The sequence below is a fragment of the Passer domesticus genome, chromosome Z (assembly GCF_036417665.1).
Source record: "Passer domesticus isolate bPasDom1 chromosome Z, bPasDom1.hap1, whole genome shotgun sequence".
Classification (NCBI taxonomy): Eukaryota; Metazoa; Chordata; class Aves; order Passeriformes; family Passeridae; genus Passer; species Passer domesticus.
The window spans coordinates 47059103-47079539 of record NC_087512.1 but is presented as its reverse complement, the minus strand read 5'-3'; the positions used below and the strand labels follow the sequence as shown (position 1 = coordinate 47079539).

General features: G+C 43.6%; 1 protein-coding gene and 1 long non-coding RNA gene across 4 annotated transcripts in view; both read left to right on the top strand.

The window, feature by feature from the left end:
* Positions 1-1723: 1723 nt before the first annotated feature.
* On the top strand, positions 1724-17222 carry LOC135290470 (uncharacterized). 3 transcript variants are annotated; one of them, XR_010353246.1, is made up of 3 exons: positions 1724-5525; positions 6378-6477; positions 16862-17222. It is a non-coding gene; the product is annotated as an uncharacterized LOC135290470 (long non-coding RNA). The 3 variants fall into 3 exon arrangements; XR_010353247.1 differs by having other exon boundaries at positions 15268-17222; XR_010353245.1 differs by lacking the exon at positions 16862-17222 and adding an exon at positions 8155-10971.
* A 2930-nt stretch (positions 17223-20152) lies between these two features.
* CPLX1 (complexin 1) overlaps positions 20153-20437 on the top strand; it is a 107776-nt gene continuing 107491 nt past the window's right edge. The window contains exon 1 of the mRNA XM_064402670.1: positions 20153-20374. The gene's annotated coding sequence lies outside the window, so the exon portion shown is untranslated. The remainder of the gene's footprint in view (positions 20375-20437) is intronic.

Sequence of the window (20437 nt, the reverse complement as noted above, 5' to 3'; positions counted from 1 at the left end):
CTGTGGTTTTTTAATTCCTTGAACTATTGTGCCCAAGGAGCCTATGCCAGTCCTTGTTGAACTCTTTGCCTTTGCTATACTGTCTTTCTACCATGCTTAGGAAAAATATTCACAGCTTTTGGTGCAGGGATAAGAGGCAACATCTGCAATGGAGCTGTCAATTTTTATCATTCTTGAGCACTTATTTAATCCTTCCTCCTTCCTAAGAAGTGCTACTGGAAGAAGGTAGGTTAGCAGCATGCTGATAGGTCAGAAAAATGCTGCTTGGATATGAGCATTCTAACCAACAGGTAAAGACAAATGTACTGCCATGCCCTGTTTTTAATGTACGTTGCACAAAGTTGCTCATGTCTTTTTTTACATCAAAAGCAGATCTAATATTTCAGTTCCCAAATGACTGTGATGGAGACAGCTTTGAAAATGCAATGGAATATTCAGAGCCTTTGCCAGCTTTGTCTCCAAGATGCAGAGTCTCTTCTCCATGTGATGAGCTTTGTCTGACCATGTTCAGTACATCAGCACATCTAAGTCTGGAAAATCTGGCTGGGTGGCCCATCACGATGTGAGCACATCCCCCTTCTGCTTTAGGTGGGTCAGTTAAAAAGGTCTGATTGAGACCAAGATCAGCTCATTCACTGTTAAGAGCTCTGTTGAGGTAAGGTAGAAACAAGAGCATGCCCCTCTTTTGCCTTGGGAAATATTTTAGTGACGTTTTACTGCAATGCCCTGCCTGCCATCCACACCACAACTGTGCAGCAGCAACATCTAATACTTTGTCTGTCCTGACCCTGACACAGATCCAACAGCTTGGCTTCCTAGCTCGGGGTCAGACCTGTCTCATCATTACAGAAGTGCTGTTTGGTCAGTGGATTGTATTTGATCTTCAGCAATGTCTCAGGCCCTGATCCTGACCTGGACCTGCTGTTCTGCATCCTGGCTCCCTGCAGATGAGGTACCAGCTCATGTCTGCCTTGGTGTCCTGCTCTAGTCTCAGCTCACTTTTCCTTAGAAGAGTAGCCTTTTTGTTGCTTTGTAACACAAAGTTGCTAACTAATATGAAATGTAAGGGTAAAACCGATAATACATTTTCTTTTCTGGTATGCATCAAGGGATGTTAAGCGTGACCTTGCTGACTACACAGCACTTATGCACTTGTCCCACAGGCCCCCCACACTCACATGTCCTCCAAATCCCAGCAGGGACTGTCCACTTACCTGATAGCCCAGCTGGGAGCTGAGTCTCCCCTGCTCACACAGACACACAGGCACACACACAGACACTCTCTCTCTCTCTCTCTCTCTCTCTCTGTCCACTCACAGCAGGTTTTGGGGCAGGTACAAACACTCACCACCCCGTCCGGCAGCTGGCACCTGTGTGTGACCTGTGCTCCAACTCCAGCTGACAGTGCTGAGACCAGCACCGGCACTGGCCACCCAGAAGCTGGTTTTCAGCGTACGGACAGTTCCTGCCCCAGTGGCTGGGGGTTAAAGACCCCCCTCGCTCCAGCTGCTGGCACTGGGACCCCCCTGACTCACTCTGGAGCCAAGGCCCCCGGCCAGAGGCAGCCACAGCCCCGCTCTGAGCCCAGCAGCCGCCCCGCTCCTCGCACGCTGCTCCCCAGCAGCTGGCACTGAGTCCTTGCAGCCCTCCCCTGCCTGGCACCAGGATCAGGTGGCTGAGGCGAGGAGGATGAGAGCAGGCAGGGCACACCGTGGTGATCAGGGCAGGGCTCTCCCAGACCAGGCACTGAGCAGCCGCAGCCCACAGGCAGCAGGCCCCTTCTGCACCCTTGTCTGCCCATCCCAGCTCTTTGCTCCTCCCTGCTCCCTCTTCCCTGCACACCTCCTCGGTGCCTGGCATAGTCTCACTGACCCACTGCAGCATCCTGGAGCCTCAGCTTTACATCCTTATCCTTTGCAGATTTCCAGGTTTGCCTACAGTCTCTTTGATTACTCACCAGGCGGTGCGGCTGACTAGGTTTGTTTGCATAAGGACCTCCCTCAGCCTGCTTTCTGTCTCTCTATGTTCTTATTTATTGCTCCTTTGACCAGATACCCTAAAGCAGCAGGGATTCTTCTTCTACATACTCTTAGAGCATTTAGCTGAATGTCATGAGAATTATCCCAAGAAAGTTTATTGAAATAAACCTACAGAGTATAATGTTTCCTACTAGGAGAAAAAAAAAAAAGTTTGTAAAGTAACTGGAGGTCAGTCATGGGACAATTCATTTCTACTGTGTTAAAAAACTTGTAATTTTGTATGGCAAAGCCAGATGTCTTCACTTCTACAAGTAATTTCATTTTAATTAGCTTTACATTCACAGCTACCAAAACCTGGCTTTCATATAGACTTTGAGAAACCAAAATTGAGGTGAAAGGTCAGCTTTATAAACCCCTGAGTAATTTGGTAGTGATCAAAGCTTTGTATATTTATTCTCTACTGGCTTCATTTTTATAATAAATGGTTCTTTTTAGATTGTCAAGCTTTTTAAGAGAGGAAAAATTCCCAGGATTTTTTGCTTGTTTTGTAAAAGGTGATATTTTAAATATAAAAAATCCTCTAAAGCTCTAGTTCTTTGGATAATAAAGCTTTCCAGTAGAAGAACTCATACAGAAGGTTTTTTCAAATGTAATATTTAAAAATAAGCAGGAACTTGCCTTTTGTTTTGCCTATCTTCCAGATTAAAAAAAAATCCAAATAAAAAAACCAAAAAACAAACAAACAAACCCACCACAAATAAAAAACTCCCAAAACCAAACCAAACTAAACCAAATCAAACTGACCAACAAACAAATAATCAATCAATCAAAACTAAAACAAAAACTCAAAAAAACCTAAACCCAAAAACCCAAAAAACTCAAAAAAGAACTGACCAGAGTATTCCTTCCTTCACATTGTCTTAGCTGATCCATCTAGACATCTGTATGATGATCTTTGATTTCTTTAATCTGCATTCAGATGGAATAAAATATCACTTTCCTTGCACAATCTTTGAAATGTGTCATCTCAGCAATATGCCCACTTCTAGCAGTTTATCAGAAGGGAGTTAATGGGAGTGGGATCTACGCAGAGGTGTTTCAAGAATGGACAATTAAAATGGAATCAGTTTAAGTTTTGAAAGGGTTAGAAACAAAGAGAATTTCACCTCTTCTACCACCAGCTTTTGTTTGTCAGAAACATTTTGTAGTATATAGTTTAATTTCTCTTCAGCCTGGTGAATCAAACAAGTGTCTCATGCTTGCCACTGCCATGTTAAGAGTAGATATGTACAGAAACACCTCAGTTCTCAGTCTTCTCAGTCCTGTTTTGCTGGGAAGGGAGCCTTTGTGAAAGAAACAATATGTAGACTTAACCATTCTTCCTCCCAAAAAACATTTCAGTAATTTTGTCTCAATACAAGACCTGGAAAAGTCTTCTGTATCTTTAGGAGGGGCCACTAGAAAAGTTCTGAAATGGTCCAATGTTTCTGGTTATTCTGCTCTTGTGTCAAAGTAATTGGCAATATTTGACCTGATGGTTGGGTGCAGGAGCAGATGTGTGTTATCTTGGTGCATGGGGAGAACCAGTTTTCAGCAGGATCATTGAACAGGACTCAACTGAGCACCTCCGCAAAACCAGTCCATGGTCTTGAGCACCAGGATTCAGCAGGAAAGAGGAGACAACAAAGTTTGGTGACATCCTTGAGAATTGTGTACCTAGAAAATATCATCAGCCTATCTCTGTATCTCAGCAAACTCCTAGGCAGGTGGGCCAAAGGATGGGAATGGCTGTCTTAGAATAGCTCAATTGTCCTGGCGACTGTGAAACTGCTTCACTTTAAATATTCTTAGATGTCTTACTGACAGTCCTACTAACTGAGGCTCACAGGCTAAGTGAATCCTTACCAGTTTTCAGATGAAACAAAATCTGGGAGGAATGACTGAACAGCAAGTGGTTGTGTGGCCATTCAGAGGGACCCTGACTTCGATAGCTACTGACACAAGTGTGGCTTGTGCAGGGCCTGTGTGAGCAGCACAGCACATCTAAGCAGCAAACGGGCAGTTTTTATATCAAGACAGAGGAGCAAACCTCATATTGCCATTGCTTATTCTCATCAGCACTGAAAAACTCAGAAGTGTATGGAGCTCAACTCCGAAAGAGTGCGAGGACAGGATTCTTCTCTTGTGACTGCAGCTCTTAGTTCAGGGCAGAAGATTTCAAGGATCTCTTGATCAGCTCTCTCAGGAGATGTGTGACCTTGGGTCATGTGGCACATAAGAGCTTTCCTTTGGCTACAAAAAAAAGTTTTCTGAAAAAAAACAGAGAAGACAGACAAGGGGGATGTGTGCAGCAGCACATTATTTGCAGCTGTGGAGAGGCACTGGCCCTGAAACTGCAGTGAACTTCCAGCACTAGACTACCTTTATGCATGCAGGTGATACATAGCCAGTGCAAATGGCACTGTGCATGGTAAAAGCAGAGAGTTGGTCACAGACCTCACAACATCAGGGTTAGATGATTTATCCACATTTGCATGACCAGCTGTAGTGGGTTAGCCCCAGTCCAACACAGCCACTCACTTATTCACTCCCCACTAATAGGAATGTGAAAGGGTATCAAAAGGGTAAACATGTGAAAACTTGGGGGTTGAGATAAAGACACTGTAACAGATAAAACAAAAGCTGTGCTACCAAGTAAAGCAAAACAAGGAATTCCTTCACTGCTTTTCAAAGGCCAGCAGGTGCTCAGCCTCCCCTAGAAGATCAGGGATGTTTTCTGTCCATTACATGTAATAGCTGTTCAAAAGGCAAACAGTACAACCCTGGACATCCCCACCTTCCTCCTTCTTTCCTGCAGTTTTTATTGCTCAGCATGGTGTATGGAATATTCCTTTGGTCATCTGGTGTCCACTGTGTCACCTCAACTTCTTGTGCATTCCCACCCTGCTTCCTGTGGTGTAGCATGGCAGAGAAGTTCTCACACTGTGCAAACATTGCTCAGAAATAACAAAAGCACCACTATGTTACCAACAATTTTTTGTCACAAATCCAAAATATTGCACCATAATAACTGCTATAAGGAAAATTAACTTCATCCCACCCAAAACCAGCACACCAGTAGTGTTAGCCTGGAATTTGGCCTAGTTACCCAAAATCCAGGAACAGAGATTTCTTAAAGTAGGAACAGGCCTGCTTCCCTTTGACATCACACTCAACACATGTTCCTTTATTTACGGTAACTGAAAATTTCAGCAGGTTTCTGCATAAGCTTTAGTGTGTGCCTTGCAGCAAGGTCTACCTAGTTCAACAAGGACAGTTTTCCCTGTGACACATAACTGCACTGCTGTTTCTTCCCTATGGATGTCTGGTGTGCTCCCACCATGGAGCAAGGACTAAGAGCCAACCTGCTACTAGATAGCTTTATATGACAAACATTCAGTGTTGTGCTTCTGTCAGAAATAAGCCACCCTGGCAACGTGCCACCTACCGCTTTTTGGATGGATGACAGATCTAAAGGAGGTTTCATTAAACAAGGCTCTGCTCATAGTAAGTATTGTTTGATTTTCTATTTCCTTCTCTGCTGAAATTATTTTTGTTTTGAGAAATGGAGTCTACTGGGCGCTGATGGGTCCGTCTGAGAAGGGGAAGAGCACCTTAAGCCATAGATTTGCCAGACGGATGAGGAGGGCTTTAAATCTAGGTGTCAGGAGATGGGAACTTCTGCCCACTCCAACCAGTTTGATGTCAGTGTCAGCAGGAGGTCCCAGAGCTTGGAGTGGGATCACAGGTCAGAAGGAGAACATCTGAAAATCCATAGAGGAATTCCTGACACACCAGGCAATAAGCTGTCTTTGTTGGAAACCAAGTTTAAATGCCTTTGTGCAAACACACAGAACATGGGCAATGAACAAGGGGAGTTAGAGATGCATGCCTGCTTTTAGAACCATAATCTTATTGGCATCACTGAGACTTGAAAGGGCTACCTCCATGAATGGGTAGTTGGAATGGTTCAGAGAGTTGGAATACAGGTTCTTCAGGGAGGACAGGGACGCAAGGGCATGAAGTGACAGGGCTAGAGATAACCTCTAACTTAAAGCTACTCTCCTTTAGCTTCAAGCTAAAGGAGAGTAGTTTTAGGTTAGAGGTTAGGAAGAAATTCTTTACTGTAAGGGTGGTGAGATACTGAGTAGGAAGCCCAGAGAGCTATGGATGCCCCATCTCTGGAGAGGATCAGGGCCAGGTTAGGTGTGGCTCTGAGCAGCCAGGCCTAGTGCAAGGTGTCCCTGCCCATGGCAAGAGGGTTGAAACCAGATGATTTTTAAGGTCCCCCCCAAACGAAACCATGGTATGATTATATGATGAACATACAATAAAATATTTTTGTGTTATTCCTCCCAGCCTGCTGCAGTTTTGAACCTGATTAAAATGCTTCTGGCAAATCAGATGAAGCAGACTTGGATGTGAGAGACTGGAAGTTTCCTTAGAATTACTACAACAGGTAATGTATTTCCATTTTTGTGATATAAAGGAATTCAGAAATTCTTTTCCTACTTCTCCTGCTGTTACTTCCTTCCCCAATAAAGGTCAGGATCTGATCCTAAGATTGGATTTAACCTCAGATGTGACAATACAGAGGCCTTTCCACCACAGCTCAAGTGTGCTACATCACATAAGGCCTTAGCTGTAACTTCATCTTCAAAATTTTTGGGCCAAATTCTTTCCAAACTATGCTCCAGCCTCCCTTTAAAGCCCCTAAAAGGGGACAAGAGAACCCTCTGTTTGGAATTTTTATGGCAATTTCTCTTTTATATATTATATCTTCTTATCTGGTTGCAGGAATATACAGGTGAAAATATCACGTTAAATTCCTTTGAGAAGGGCTGGTAACATGATCATCTGGGTGTGCTGCCATCTTCCCCCCTTTCCTGACAAACTGACAGCAATCTCAGTCCTGTTTTCAGGCCTGGTTTTAGCTGACAGCTGAGGGATGTTACTCGCCTATGCTGCTTCATGCACCATAAAAAATGAGCTCACACAATCCATCCGGAGCAAATAATCAGTGTGCTATTTTATACTCATGAAGAAGCACAGGGCTTAAATATTAAGAGACAAAAGTAAAAAATCCACAATCATGAAAACACACAAGGGAAGACACTGTCTGCTCACTGTTCACTCACTCTAGAATTGCAGGAGTTCAATTCTCCAAGCTTCTGGTGGTGATTTTTTGTGAGCATAATTGCCTTTGTGAATCAGGAAATCACATGATGCAATAAGCAAAACAGTAAATCAGTTCAAGCAGTGATGTACCTTATAATTAAGCAATGCAAGTAATCAACCTAAAATAGGACCCACATGAAATTGTAGTGTCATCAAGCAATAACTCAATCACAGCTCTGTATCCAATGTGGTAATCATGTGGAAAAAGTTGTTTAATTATTAAGCCCCTCAATTTTGAATTTCCAAGTAGGACCCGGGCAATGTTAAATGCCCTGTCAGAAAACAGAACTACTTTCCAGTTAGTAGTTTCCCTTACTCTTGAACCCATAGAAGACAGTTTTATCTTTCCTGAAGCCCCAGGAGAATTGGCTTCCTAAGAGCGGCTGTGTCTTTGCTCTGAAAGCCTTTATTTTAAAAGGAGGAACACTGTGTTCCTATCCTTTTTATTCCTCTCCAAAAGCTCATCTAGTCTCAGAAGCTGACAAAGGGATCCTACCACGTTATTTTGCAATCTTTCCTAGGGAAAAAAATACCGAACTCTTACCTTTTGCTCTGTGGAAATCCTTTTCCACAAACAGAGCTGCTTTAGACTCCTTTGTGATCAAAGTAACTTCTTGTAAAATTAAAAGGAAAGCTTTTGTGAAGCAAAATTTCTTTTGTGATTGAAAACATTTTTCTTCTAGCAACTGGAAGCAGAAATGAGCAATAATTTTTGAAGTCATTAGGTTTTATCTGTAGCATTTTCTGCTGAAGATTTTGATTATCAGGTGGTTTTGATAGAAATGTGTGAGGTTTAATTTTTTTTAGTTTAACATTTCTTGAACTCTGTGAAAACTAAATCTAAAATAATTTGAAGAAAAAAGGAAAAAAGCACAACCAAACTAAAGATATCCTTTTATAGAAACTGTCATGAAAGATATTGTCATAATGTGGGTTTTATTTCAATTCTCTTTTCTAGGGCTGAGGTTTAACACCATTCTCGCAAGTTGGATTCATTTCCTTGGGAGTTAAGTTCTTGGTGTTTGCTTGGTAGATGCTGCTTCATTTATTTCAGCTTCTGCCTTCTGTGTTACTTTGAGCTGCAGCCTCCATGAAGTCAGAAGATCTCTAGTCTCAGCTGCATCACAAGGAGTGTCCTTTTTAGACAGCTAAATATATCACCATGATTTGAATTTTCTTCTAGGATTTGTGAATTGAATAAATGGGTTTTCCATTCCCTCTGCACTGACATGCAATTGAGAAAGCTTGACCTTTACCTGCTGAATACCCATTGAATAGCCTGACAATAATTCAGTCCTCAGAACTGTAATGAGATTTCCCAGACTTGTTTGTCTGCTAATTACATAGTTATCCTATGCTGGGAGTCAAAAAGGGAGCTGGTCACCAATTAACCATGACATTGCTGCTGTTTTTCTGTCCCAAAGTGACCTGACATGTCCCACTGATCTTCTCCTTGGGTCTTCAGGAAGCCTACACTATATTATTCTGTACTTTTCCACTAATATATGCTGTAGGAGACAAATGTAATGAAACTCAGTGCAAGACCTTATGGGAGGGTGAGGTGCTATTTTTAAACTGTCTCTAAGTAGGTTAAAGCTTGGCACTTACACGTTCACATCAAGTCACCAGCACCAAGAGGAGTGTGCCCAGCTGCTCTGACTAAGATCAGTGATGTATGTATGACACAGAGGAAAACGGATGCTTACTCTTGAGTTTCCACTGTGTCTCTTGGGTTTGTCGTGATAGGCTCTTGGATAAACTGGTTTTCATACACTTCATGAAGCCTCAGCTATTTTACATTGACACTTACTTGAACCTTCATAAACAAGCCCATTGTCCTAGTTTCCTGATTTTCAGACAATTTTAAGAGTGCAGTGTGTTTTCCTGTGGAGATAGAAGGAAAATAATCAGCATAGGATATGCTATAACTGTGTTGCTATCTTTTCTTAAGAAAGGTGTCAGTGACTGGTCATGCATGAGCTGTGACCTTACAAGAGCAGTCATTTTCTGGGGTCAATTAAAAAATATCTGTCTGCCAGTGTTTAGCAGTTTGATTGTTTCCTATGTCCTTGGTTACCAATGCAGTCTGTTCATGTAAACCTCCTCTGCTGTTTCTTGGGTGCATGCACACACACACACACAAGTGTACGCTTTTTAAATATTTCATCTTTCAGACCAGTTGTTCTCTGTCTATTAAAAATCTTCTTAAACTCCCTCAAAACCAGTGCTTCACTGTTGAAGCCAGTAATTTTTTCAGACCTTCAACCTCATTCACCTCCAAAAATACAGGACACTACCAGGAACTGAGAGTCAAAGGACTCCTTATAAGACGCTGGTAGCACAGAAATGAATTATTTTTATTATTTTGACTAGGAAAATCTAAGCCTTTGTAAGGATGAAGCTATCTGGGAAGGAACTAGTTCTGAACTGCCAGTCATTCCCACTGCAACATCCCCACTCTACACCTAGCAAATATTGACCCTATCAGCATCCTTTTCTGCAATCCCTGGGAAGTGAGATCAGCTCTTTAGGGACAAGAGCTCTTCCCTGGGTATCCAAACATTTCTGATTGATAGGAGAGATATCTAGCCGTGTAAGTTGTACTAGCCAATGGATGAACACGGCAGGTACAAATGTTGGGTTGCAAGCCAAAGTCCAATGTCTGGCTCTGGTCTGGCCTTACATGGGCATGGAATTCCACTTGCTCATGAAGTCTCGGTTCAGGAAAATATTCCATCCAGGCATGATCAGTATTTCTCTGAAAAAATCTCCTAAGAGGATCATATGGGACTGATACCTCATCTAGAGCTAGGACATTAAAAATCACATTTCTCTTTTGAAAGTGAAAGGGAAAAACCAGTCCAGAGAAACCTGGTCGTGTGCTTGGAAACCTGGCTTTGATTGTTCCTGCTTCCATCCTCACTTTGTGAGTTGGGATAGATCTTCCTCTGGATACACTGCTGTTCTTCTCATGGGTCAAACTTCTCTCATGCCCTCCTTTAGTAATGATCTCAACAGATCTACTTGACCTTGCTGGTGAACTTCAGGTGTTGTGGTATGATGCCGTACTGTTAATATTGGACCTGCTGGTTTGTATTAGGAGCAAGGGCTCACTCTACATTCATTTCCAGACACTTGTGTTCAAATTCTGCTCCTGCAGAAAGGTGATGACTTTCTTGTTTTGCTTATCTTTTCTCTTCGTGGTGTAGGACTGTCTTCATGGGTATATCTTTATAAGGTGTGAAAGAAATACATGTCCAATGAATTTTCAATAAATGAATAGGGCACTTTGAAATTCATGCACACAACAGGCAGCAGACTTTTAGTGCCTCCCAGAGTTCAATTTCTAGTTTTTATTTAATTTTCTAGCAATAGTGAAATCTCGTATGGCATGGAGCAAAAGGCAAATCTCATATCCACAAGAGTATATTCATTTAAAGTTAGCTTATGAAGTAATTTTATAACAGAGGTAGCTCCAAGTGGAAAAAAAAGTGTGAAGATTAATTCAGTTGAGTCTCTCACCATTTAAAATTGAATGGGAAAGAAACCCAAACATGCACCAATTTAATATAATGTCAATTCCTTGAAAACTCTCCTGAGTAGATTCTTTATTTCCTAGTAGAGATTCTTATTACAATTAGTCTCTCATGAAGACTTAATAAAATCTGATTCTCCTCTAACAAGCCAACAATTTCCATGAAATTAATCAAAACTAACAATATGAGACTTTTGTGTTGCTTGAGGTTTCTGATGGATTAGAAAGTCATGGAATGGATAGACAGTACCAAATGAATGTGCAGGTGGGTTATATATGCCCTATTTCCACATTAAATAACTTTGATTCTCTCATACTCCTTTGGGGTCTACATCTGTTTTTCGGGTGGGTTGCTTAAATACGTGCTTAACCTCAGAGCCCTAACACATTACTTGAGTGTTTCACACTACCCTACTGTGATACCTGAACAGGGAACTCTCTGAAGTGAGAGGTTTAGTCCAAAGTGGCAGAGATTGAGTGGGAGCAAAAGAAATTATGATTTGTAGAGGAAAGCCCAGCAGGAAATTTGCCACCATTCCCAGACAGCTTGGAAACCTGAGAAATAACACAAATGGAATAGAAAAACAAAGTTTTCTGTGTGGTTGCTTAAACTGACTTTGAACACACAAATGGGCCAAGCCTGAAGCAACACCAACCAGGCCTCCCCAGCTCAGCTCACCCAAACCTGGCACTCCATGCCGCGGAGTCTCAGAAAGTGGGCAAATTTCTTCATTCTTACTCACTGTTACTGGCACATCAAGAGGGAGCTTGGACAGAGGCATTCATGTTTATGCACAAGAATAGCGACCTGCTTTTTTTGTGTGCATCATCTGTTTACTGACAAATGCTGTAATTTGAAGGCTAAATATTACAAAAGGAGATAGGTGAGAAATAGAGTGCAGCTAATTAGCGAAAAGCAATGTGAAATAAAAAGGCACAGGAGGACGTATGGAACAATGTTTGTATTTCACAGAGATTCACATATGTTAGTGATTAAGCATTCAAGTTATTGAATCCTGAAATTCTTTGACTGTCAACACAGGACACTTTCCTCTTTATATTTGCATTTCCCAAAGATTTCCTAAACACAGTGAATTTTATCATTTACTTTGTTACTAATTTTTAGCAAAAACTGATTATACAGGAAGGCCCTATGTAAGAGTTAAACTGACAGATCAAGTTTACAATCACATAATTTCTATTCAGATGAACTCATCATATGAGATATTCAGGCTTAGAAGAACTAATTTGGATTCAGCACACCTGCACTAATGGAGGTGTCAAAGTCCAGTTATTTCAGTCTATTAAGCTTAACTCTCCAGTGCTTTAGCTTAAATCAAAATCTGTGTTTTGGCCACACTTGTCTCATGCTCATCATATTTAGTTGTAAGATATTAAGGCTACTATTAAGGCTACTCATTTCTCTTGGCCAGTGGTCAGTCACCCATTTTGTGACTGTTTAATATGGTCACAGCTAATGTGTTCCACTGATATTTCACAGCTTGGTTAACTCTTCTCCTTTTTGTTAGGGGTTTCACTTGCATGAACTGTACATTGGGAGGATATGAAAATCAAAAGAAGAAAATCATAACCTATTTTTTAATCAGCTCTAGATATAAGAATTATTAGAGGGTTAGACTAAATCCTTGGGGTCTGAGTAGTCATCCCCTGAAGACAGTGGGATAATAATGCAGGTCTAATAGATGAGGTGCAAAAAAGATGCCAGTGGGAGAAGAATCAATAAAAGATGCAACATTTTTTCTCCATTGCATTGACTTGCACACAAAAGGAGAGTACTTGCAGTCAGAGAGAGGAAATGCAAAGTATTGTCAGAAAGCTGTGGCATTTGCTGAAGGGAAGAAGTCTTAAAATAAACAGAAGGAAAAAAGATTATGGGAACTATGATATATATGATCAACTGGCAATACAAGGATGAAGCAGGAAAATGGATGGCAGTGTATGTCCATGGAGCCATACGGAGAGAAGGTGATGAAAGAACAATGTGATGTATTAGGCTGTGGGTGCCCTGTTAGATGGGTTTCCTCACTGCATTGTATTCCTTGCACTTGGTTGTGCAATGCAAGGGGATAGAATCTCCAACATTGCTACCTGCATGCAAGCTTGTTCCCACAATGCTGTGGCACCGTTGATTCACTGACGCTCAGTGGATCGATAGAAGAAATGTCATGCCAGTAAAGGCAAGGAACAAGCTGGCTAGATACTTTAATTTATGTGACAAGTTACTTTTTACAGTTCCACTGAGGTAAAAAAAAACCAACAAAATTGAACAAACACATTCTAAGGTGACATATATGTCTATTTCTTGTGGATTACATAAATTTATTTTCAAGTACTGCTATTCCTCTAATCTCATTCAGCAAATGCACACTACCTAGAAAATTACTTCATCAAGAGTTTAGGTTTCTTATCAAAGTGAGGCAGTGGAGATCAAGTTCAAAACTGAACTAAGAAGTTATGAGGATTCCTGAGCTTTCACATTTTGTCTAACTACCATGGTCTCTTCAGAGTGTAAAGAGCATAATACTGTAACAGCCTAATTTGACAGCATCTGCATCACATCTAAGAGTAATTGCTCTACATTTATGTGCAGTATCTAAAGATATGTACTGTAGTGGTTTGACATTGGCCAAAGCCAGGCATTCAAGAAAAAAACCTATTTAATCACTCTCCTCTGCTCACCTACAGCAGAGGAGAATGAGTAAATTTTTTTTTTTTTTGGTGGGTGCCTGGCTTTGGCCAATGTTAAAACATGACAATTTTAGTGGAGAATGCAGGCATTCGGTTCCAGGTGTGCTGCACACCCCTCCAGTGAAAGCAAACTGCATTCTGTTGCCCAGAGGAATGGAGAAAAATGCATTGGCAATGTCAACAGTGGCATACCACTTCGCTGCCTTGGACTCCAGCTCGTTCTGGAGTTCCAGCATGTCTGGCACAGCAGCACTCAGCGGTGGAGTCACTTCATCCAATGCGCGGTAGTCCACAGTCAATCTACATTCTCTGTCAGACTTGCACACAGGCCAGATGGGACTTTTGGAGGGTGAGTGGGTTTTGCTGACCACCCTTTGGCTCTCCAGCTCATGGATCATACTGTGGTTGGGGATTATGGCATCTCCATCGAGTGCACTCTCGAGGTGGCAATTGGTACTTGTTACTCTTCCACCTTCAGAAGTCCTGCTGCAGAAGGATTCTTGGACAGCCCAGGCAAGCTGTTCAACTGCCTAATAGATCTCTGCATCCCTCTCTGCACTTCATGAATTACAGGAGAACAGTCTGCTGTATTATAATCTTCACCAGGGCATGCAAAACAATCTCAGCTCTGAGGTTTGGAGCAACTCCTCCTCCCCCTCCCTCCTTTTCACCGACCTTAATGTCGCTGTGTTGTTGTCCTCACATGCTTTCATCTTTCCCTTTTCTCTTATTTGAGAGAGAATAAGTGTTTGTACGTTTATTTGTTCTCAAGTTGTATCAATTGAAAATTTCTTACAGGGTTTCACAGCACTGAAAATTTGACCCCATCCGGGCTCCACAATGGGGAATTGCTCGTCATGCCCCTCACTGTCGGCCACATGGTCCCCCCAGCAGCCGTGTGGTGGTGCCAGCCGCCGCGACATCAGCGCGTTCAGCGCCTCTCTGTATGTGGGGCGCCCAAAAGGAGAAGCTGCTGCCGCCACCCCTGTCCTTCTGTTTGCAGCATGGCTGGCTGAAAGCAGCTCAGCAGGCAAAGTTCACTGCGTGTCATGCCGAGATGGCTGCATGGTCCTGGCTGCATGGCTGCTCATGGCGCCAGGATGGCGCCGGTGGCATGGTCCTGGCTGCGCCAGCATGGCCTCCATCAGCCACCTCCCCACCCCGCGGAAGAAGGAGGAGTGTGCATGTGGTGTTTTTCCTACTTAAATATGTCGTCACAGAAGCATTACCAACTTCTTTAATTGTAAGGAAGAGCTAGTAACATGTCCATTTTCAGAGCCTTCAGGGACTGGCTCTGCTAGGTAAAAGTTGTTTGTTGTTTTGGCTTTTTTCCCCAAAAGATGCCTCTCTAGCTTCTCCCACCTCCCACTGAATAGGAGGCTGTGTTAAACTAACATAAGCACACATTCATTTATGCTTAATGAAAAGTTTAAAATGTTAAACAATTAAATTTGTTGTTATGGCTCAGAGATTGAAATTTTGAGGTGAGGGCCTCCCTTCCAAAATGAGATCAGAACTTGAGACTACTCTTTAAACACAGGAAAAGAACTACAGGCCACAGCATCTGACACCAAGCTATCATTCCAGCCAAGTACGCTGCTTCCCTCTGATAATTTTCTTTTCCAATACAGATTAATAAAAGAACACAAGGCACAGAATTACCTGGGAAAATAGAAATTCTGTTGTAAATTGTGTTTGACATTTTGAATCTTGCTTGCACTTTAAATTGCAACAAAGAGGAAAAGTGTGACCTCTTTTTCCCTCTCCATGACAAAAGAATTCTGAAAAAAAACAATTTACTCTGCTATGATTTTGTTTATTTTTCAGACAGATATGTATTGCTTGAAGCAAAGAGTCAAGACGAAGTGATTTGGTCATGGAAAACGTGCAGCACTTTTGATACCTCAAAGCAGAATGTTTCAACAGCATTAAATATAGAGCAGTAAATTTTTTTTACCTCTTTGCTTCTAAACTCCTGTATAAGCTGACACAACACAGAATGCTCTGGTTTGGATGACTTGTTCACTGGTGGAAAAATTCCTGCCAAAAGTACTTGAAATAATAATCTCATGACAAAAACTTGATATGCTTTGGATAGAAGCATCTTTATTTAATCACTGCAGTGGTAAAGACGGATTCTTGGCTTTATGGACAACTTCAGTCTGCCAAGGAAGCCTTGTAATGTAGAAGTGTAAATCCTGGAGATAAGAGCTGCAGGATATTTATCTGATCATGCCTATCCACAGGAATCAGAGTCCTGGTGAGAAGGGACTCTCAATCAGTCTGGTAAGGCAAGAACTTGTCCAGAGAACAGGAAACAAAGAAAGCAATGGAGATACAGGGACTAGGGGAGTAGAAAAGGTAGAAAACAAACAAGAAGTTGTCAGCTTAGGCGCTAGAGGCTGTAAATGGCAGCCTACCAAGGGGCTTATTAATAAAACAGGCCGGGGCATCTCTGTTCATTAAAATATAAAAGAAAAAAAAAAAATATATATAGTTTGCATTCTTGTGTTCACATGTCATTAAGACAGAACAATCAATACATGTTTGTTTCAGTTTTTCTGAGGGTGGGCAGCTAAAATTTGGTCTTGTGATAGGTGAAGCAAATGCTCAACTAGAAAGTTCATCTTCAAGCAATCTCAAGGGACCAGAGCTTCAGAGCTATCAGAAATGGCTGAAAAACCCTTTTATAGTTTTGGCTTAAGGGAAACACATTAAAAAGGATATTATGTTGGGTGTTTTTTTGTCTTTTTTTTTTTTTAATTTGGTTGGAAAATAAAGACCTTACTTAAAGCCTGTTGAATGGAACAACAATAAACAAAGCAATACCTTTGAAGAGGCAAAAAATGCTTGAATTCTGAAATGCTTTGACAGTCAGAATTGACAGTTGAAGAGAAAATGAAACATAGAGTAGGTTTGTGTTCAGTGAACTAAACCATTTGCAACTGATGTATACAAACTACCATTAGAAAGTACCTGACTCCTCTGTCTCAGTAGCTGTGTTGATAAAAAGCTAATCATCTTGCTCCTGTGCAAGTCTTGCTGGCAGTCTACTAAACAGTGCAGCAGCTCCAATAGTGAGAGCTCATAAAAGATAGGGGGGGTAAAAGGAAAAAAGAAACAAAGTATGTTCATTTTGGGCAGCTGCTTAAGTATTTTCCTTAACATTTACACTCTGTTTGTGAGCTTTCTTATTAGTACAATTTTCACATGGCATTGGTTTCAGTTTAGTAGTCAAACACCATATGGAAAGGAATAATCAAACACTGTGTTTTAAGATGTTGAAATGAAACGTCCTGACTAATTTATTTTTTTTTCTTCTGAAAACAGACCTTTCCTTCTTTTTGAAGATCCAAATTTACATTTTTCTATGGAAAATGTCACCAAACCAAATTACTGACTTATTCTGCTTCTTACACAGATTCCCTGCTGGTGGCCAAGGAAGGAATCTGAGTTCCATGCACAAAACTCAGTGGAGGAGATTTTTGCTCAGTTTTCTGTACTCTTCATCTGCACCATGCAAGGTCACAATGTGGATTCCTACTGTTCTGGTTCTGCAAGGAAGAACAAGCCTATTCCCACAATGAGGAGCAGGCATATGTCAGCTACACAGTGCAAACCAGACTGTGAACTGGCTTTGGTATTTGGGGAAATTTTGGACGTGTCAGGGCATGTTCAGCTGTTTTCCTCTGTCCATGGTGCTGGGATAGAGCCCATTCACAGACACCAGTCTCTGTCCCTCACTCTAGTGAGAAAACACTGCTGTTTCTGAGATTTGTTACTGTCCAGTAAATGTTATAAAATTGCATTACTGCTAGATTCATACTCATAAATTATTATGAACCTAGGATATTGTTATATGTCATGAGAAAGAAGATGCATGTGGCATTGCTCATATCATTACCATGGCTGCAGGAGCTGTTATTTCTCTTGTAGCGGACATCACGTATAGCAGGTAAATCACCTAGGAAATCCCTATGAGTCTATCTTTCCAGCTGGGTTTCTTGGAAAATTGAGTAAAGGCTCTGCCTCCGAGGTAAAAGCCTTCTCAAGAAGCCTTTCTGAGACTATGAATAGACACAGATCTATAGACTACATCATCTCTTTTGACTGTGTCCTTTCCTGCCTCTGTGCCTGATCCTCATGTGGTGAGGAGTGTACTGGTGGGAGCTTTCCTGACTGAATAGTTAGGGTATCACCTGGTCAGGAGGTACCCAAATCACGCTCACAAGTGATTGGATTTTCATCTGGAAGGTACATCCTGTGGGAGTTACATGGAATCTAGTGCTTCAGGCAGGGTAGAGATGCTGAAGTTAGAACTCAGAGTACCGCAGTGGAGTTTGTGATTTCATGATGATGTGCCTTGGTCTCCTGAAGAGGAGGGAACTGTGAGGTAGTCAGCTAAGAGCTATGTTTCACTGTCTCATGTATCATGATTTTCTGTCTCAGCTGTGTAATCTGGAAAAGGTGGGCGCAGTCTGGAAACAGAACCACAGGTACATGACCCTTGGAGAGTCAGCTGGCTCTGGAAACAGAACAGCAGCTCTAAACAGTTCAACAAGAAGCTCAAGGGATCTCTCAGGGACTTCTGGATGTCCCTATTGTTTTGTCTGGCTTCTGAAATCCCTGTGGATGACATCACTCTGCACAGAAGGGAGGATATTCGCTATTGCAAAGCTTGTAAGGAGTCTATAAACAGGAACAATGACATGTCTCAGCAATCCCACTTGGCTATGCTGACCCTCAGCTGCTGCAGGGGCTCCTTGATGTAGCATGGTCCAGGGTTCCCAAAATAGGAAGAAGAAAGCTGATTTTAGGCAATTGGGTGTTCTAACTCTTAGCTCACACTTTTCTGATCCTTCTGTTTGAGGGTATTTGAATTGTCCCTTCCCAGACCCCGGGAGATGAGCAAGGTGTGTGTATGGAAGTTTGGTAGTCTGGGGTGGGGACACTGTCCTTCTCTCGAAGACAATGGAATGTGAGGTGTGATATGACTGACCCAAACTATAAACCCTGCTCAAAGTCATGTAGAAACTTCGGGAGACACCATAGATCTGGAAATACTGTGATAATAGCACAGAAACCCAGGTACAGAGCTCTAGCAGGCTCCCAGGTTCATTTCTTGGGCACAGTAATCTGTGCTGACACACGTTATGTGTGTCATATTATGTATAAAAAAACATCAAAAATACTGCATTATGCATTTTGAATGGTAATTTCTGGGGGTAAGTTACAAGAGGGTTTTCCACCCTGTCTTGGTATTATTTTTTCGTCTCTGAAACTTGTTAGAAAAAGTGCAGCACATGCTCACCCAGGTGAATTTCTTAGACTAACATTAGTGTCAGCTGCAAAAGTGGTTTTCTGGGAGGCTATAGAATAGAACCAAACAGTTCAGGGGAAGGGACCTAAAAAGGCAATCTAGTCCAATTGTCCGATCACTTTAGGATTATAGAAAATTAAAACGTGTTATAAAGGGCATTATCCAAATGCCTTTGAAACACTGACAGGCTTGGGGCACTGAGGCAGACCCAGGTGGCAGACACTGCCCTGAGTGCAGAAACTTGCGCTCCCGCATCTGCAGCTGGCATCTGAAAGCTCTGCAGAGCCCCGATGGTCGGCTCGCTGCCCCGGGAGGCACTGGCTGGCCTGCCGTGCCTGCTGGATCTGCGTGCTTTTCCGCACGGCGCCAGGTGCGGCCCCGGCGTCCTTCGTGACCTTCAGACGACGTCGCCCGCGGGCCGTGCCAGCGCCTCCCCGCTGCTCCCCATCCCCGGCAGCATTCCTCTCTAGCCCCCTCCTTCCTTTTAGACCCATATAGGTTACTTTGGGGGTTGTTGTCCCACCTCTCCTGCTAGCGACAAAAGGGCGGATCAGCAGCAGAACTCGTCTCCTCCCCATCCAGCCCCAAGCCGGCTGTCGGCATCCCTAAAGGTGGGCGCCGGTGCTCTGGAGTGGATATTGCTCTGCTTTGCCACGTAGCGCTCGCACCGTACACAGCTGCTTCCTCCTCACCTTCAGATGCCGTCCCGAATCCGGGCTGGACAACGGACCGCTGCACTCGCGTCCTTCAGCGGCAATCGCAGGGAGACGACCTTCCTCTTTCCCCCCAAACCGCCCCCCCCACCCCATCCCTTCTCCCCGGCCTCGTCCCCCCAGCCTGGATAGCGAGAGCACAGAGACAAGCAGCCGGCGATTCTCCTCCGGCCACAGTTAATCCGAGCCGAAGCAAGAGGGAGGAGAAAGTCTGCTCCCTCCCTGTCTTCTTCCTTGCCTCTCCAACTCGTTCCAGGACCTAGGGAATGAGAGGGGATCTCCGGGAAGGACTCAGAACAGAGGATGCAGAACGCTCTCCCACACCCTCCCCCTTTTGCAGGAAGCCGTGGTTGCAGAGATTTCCCCTGGCACACACACTGACTCCCGAGGAGAGGCAAGGAACCAATTGCAAAATGCAACAGCGGGCTGACAGCCACCCCTCCTTCCCCCCACGGCAAAGCCCAAGGACACCTGGTTGCTGGAGACAGCCGGGGATGGGGTGGGGGACGCGCATGCAGGCACCCGCACCCCTCCGCGGGGTTTGGGGACGCGGCCGGCCTGCTCGGCGGCGAGCACCGAGGGGCGAGGGCGGCGCAGGGAAGGGGCGGGGGAGCCGGAGGCAGGGGGAGGGAGAGAGTCCAGCTCCCGCAACGAGGGGAGGAGGAAGGAGGGACCGTGTCGGTGGGATGGTCCGGAAACGCTGTGATAAAAAGAGGGGCGCGGGGGAAAAGTAGGGAGAAGCTGTGGACTCATTCCTTCTCCCCGACTCCGCGCCCGCAACTTCCCCGGCAAGGCTCGGGCACACGGGCGCCGGCCGGAGCCCGTGCGAGACGAGAGGAGCCGCAGCAGCCGGCACCTGCCGCAGCCGCCTGCCCCGGCACAGCGCCTGTCGCCGAGCGAGGTATCGGCGCCGGGGCGGGCGGGCCGTGCCGAGCCGGGAAGGGCAGACAGGAGAGGCGGGGTG